This window comes from Watersipora subatra, chromosome 4 (genome assembly GCF_963576615.1).
Source record: "Watersipora subatra chromosome 4, tzWatSuba1.1, whole genome shotgun sequence".
NCBI lineage: Eukaryota > Metazoa > Bryozoa > Gymnolaemata > Cheilostomatida > Watersiporidae > Watersipora > Watersipora subatra.
Window position 1 is genome coordinate 10,856,587 of NC_088711.1, and position 3,531 is coordinate 10,860,117.

General features: G+C 32.4%; 1 long non-coding RNA gene across 1 annotated transcript; it reads right to left on the reverse strand.

Annotated features, from left to right (window-relative positions):
- Nucleotides 1-1,278: 1,278 nt before the first annotated feature.
- On the reverse strand, nucleotides 1,279-3,043 carry LOC137394881 (uncharacterized). The gene is made up of 3 exons (XR_010978399.1): nucleotides 2,991-3,043; nucleotides 1,511-1,803; nucleotides 1,279-1,411 (listed from the first exon to the last, which is right to left on the reverse strand). It is a non-coding gene; the product is annotated as an uncharacterized lncRNA (long non-coding RNA).
- Nucleotides 3,044-3,531: the final 488 nt, after the last annotated feature.

A 3,531-nucleotide genomic window follows, 5' to 3' on the forward strand; every position in this document is an offset into this window, starting at 1 on the left:
TCTAATGTACATAATCTGCAATTTCCGCTGCTTTTAGAGTATGGCTTGGCGTGTGATAAAATCTTCCAGGCTATGTTGTAGTCAGTGCCGCTTTCTTTGAGTTCCCATATGTGGCTGCTTAGCTCGGTAGAGTAGCGTTTAGAAATGTCCTTGAATGTGGATTTGTGAAGGTTATATCTAGTTTTGAAGCTGTTTTCGGTTAGCCCTATATATGTGGCTGCAGGTTTATTGTTATCGGTGGTTGTTAAGCTTGCCTGGTATATCACTGAGTTTGCTAGGCAATTGTCTGGTATATATACAGTCTTATAACGTATACTATCAATAAAGTAAATTCCACAAAACGTAAAAATTTGATAGAAAGTTTTTGCTTTGTCCTACATGAAAAATTCTATATAACGTAGTATCAAATCAGGGCAAGTTCTCAAATTTGATTTAATACAGATTTAGATACAGATAGGCGACGGAGAAGTGCGCACAGCTCTTGTTATAGTAAAACAATATTGTTGTGTTACTTTATTGTATGTGTATAAATATTTGTTATTAGTTTTCATTTACAGTATAGACTTCGCTGTCTACAAAAATTAAACAAATTATATATTATACTTCATATTAAACATTATACTATAATTCACTCTCCACAAAGTGTCTTGAGTGCTTTTTCTTTATTATTCTTTACGAAACTAGCATTTTTAGCAATAATGTATAATTTTTTATATATATGTATACATATAGTAACATTGGAACATCAAATATGAACAATAACATCTGCAAGTCAAGTGTGGGTTTGCCTAAATAGAAGTCAGCAGTAGACAAGCTCGCTATTGAGAATGTCTAAGATATTCAGGTTAATGTTCAAAGTACTTTTAGTAAACACATAATTAGTTTTTATGAAATGATGATCTCTTGTCTCATATTGACTAACTGTATTTCTCACCTATCAATAGTAAATATTGGCTAACTAAACATTGACAAAGGCTGCTTGTCACTTCAGTATCAGAAAAAAATACCTATAACTGTCCATATCTATTCCTCCATCCACAATATCCGCCTCTGTCTGAATATATTCTTCAGACAGAGACCCAGATTCTTTTAGTACGGAATCGTACGTTAGTTTATTGTTTATGCATAGATGATAGCTCAGATGCTTGGATGAGCTATAATGATATATTATCATACTATTAAATGCCCTCTAAATTGTGGGTGAGTGCCTGTGATTATACATGTTATTACACACAGTGCAATATTTCACAATATACTTACGTTATGAAACAGCAGATATATTTTGCTAGCCAATTTATTATATTAGTAACAACCAAACTTATTATAATATTGTTTTCAAAATACAACAAAAATTAGACAAAAAGGTCAACGAATCTCTTCAGATATGTGTTCTGTTCCATTGTTCCCATACCTAAAATATTTAAAGAAAGCTATAAAGTTCATACAAACAAATGCTAAATACTGAACTTTTCTAAAAATTATGTTAATTTTAAAAGACATAATTTATTACCTGTTTCAGTTTTTAGTACTGCCCATATGCATTCCTGGAGCCTCTATTGTACCAATCATATCCATCCCTGTAGTCGCTCCTGTATCCATCTCTGTTCCTAAGATATCCTCCATTTCTGCTTCTGTACCCACTGTATCTGCCCTGCGCATCATATCCATCATGGCTGTCGTATACATTACTTCTATAGCCCGGATTATAGTTGAAGTTGCGATAGCTTCCTGAATAGCCAGCGGCAGCAAGAGCAAGGCAGACAGCCAGGATGCATGCAATGACCTTCATTCTCCAACTGAAATCTGTAAGCCCACAGGCTGAAGGATATATTTTTACTGAAAGTAGTACATAATATATTTCTTTAACACATAATATCACTGAATGTAATTTTTATTAAAAATATAGTTTTTAGACATGAATTTATTTTGTAAAATATAAAAATCACACTCTAAATAATTTTAACACAGCACTGTATTATAGTAGCTGGCACATGTTTTAATAAAATATCACATATCAAAATATGAACTACAAACAATATTTTACGCTTTTTTAATGCATTAATTAAAAATCAGAACAGTTTTATGAGTATACATGTATCTATGGTAAGTTTATAAAAGTATATTACCTAGAGATGACATCATTCTATGAGAGACATTAAACAAGTAGATTTTTGTTAGTTACAAAGTTGCCTCGGGATGGTAGCTATTTTAAAACCAAAAATGTACATGTAGACTTTAAGCTCTGAAGTCAAGCTCAGTTTGATATGACAGACCATCAGATCATATCTTGAATAAACCCACCAAACAGAGTAAATCATCTGTAGATAATATGTAAAATGTGCTAAATACATTATTCTATCAGGTTTTTGAAAAAGGTCTGTTAGCTGCAGGTTAGCCTGACTTGGAATGTAAGGACTCGGTAAAGATTATATTATTCTTCACGAGCAAATGTTCTAGCTAATGATTTAACAACAACCTTAAACACTTTCACTTACATATGACACTTATCTTGATAACACCTACTGTAATCACTTAATACTTACCTTTATAATATCTACTGTAATCACTTAATACTTACCTTGATAACACCTACTGTAATCACTTAATACTTACCTTCATGACACCTACGGTAATCACTTAATACTTACCTTGATAACACCTACTGTAATCACTTAATACTTATCTACTTAATACTTAACTTTATCAAAAAATTGTAACCAAAAGAGCAAAGGTTCTCTTTTATAGCTATACATACTTACGTAGATAAACTATCAAATAGTTTTATTATTCTACACTCCTTTACAATGTTAGTTATAATATGCATTAGTTATGAGGAGTGTATGTTAGTAATAAAATTTTTATAAAAACCGCTTCAAATTTTTGAACATTGAACATACTGTTTATCAGCACTCATAAACTCCACTAGCTGTAATGTTAGAGCAGTATTAAAATATCACAGAGCTCTGCAGCTGAAGCTTTAAGATACTCACTATCTTGATGTCTGATATGCTAGATAATAAATGTTGAATGATGCCTTCACCAGCGTCAGCTCTTTTTATACTTTCGAGAGTTGCTTCCATCTCCGCTGCCATCTGACATCAGGAAGCCATACCTCTTACGTTTTCCTATTTTTGGACAATAACAATCCACACTTGTCTTATTTTAGGTTCAGCCAGTAACTGTTGTCTGGCAATATATTTAATGCTTTAATGTTACTTCCATAAAATTCTTTTGATTTAGAACTCTTGAGATGTGCTTTGTCATTGGCTGCCTTATCTTTTTTGCAGCATCAGTTTGTTTGTTGCTGATAAAAATCACTTATTAACTAACCAGTCATGCAAGTAGCTTGATGCTTTATCTTGAGATTTGGTATTATGGGTAGAGGTTACCTCTCATATGACTGCTTTAGCATGACAGGCAAGGTGAGCTCTTGATACACCGTTGCAAGTTAGGATAACTTCACATATTCGTGTCATCTGGTATATCCTATATACTATGAAATTTTTAAGGAACATGTAATAATGGATGCTC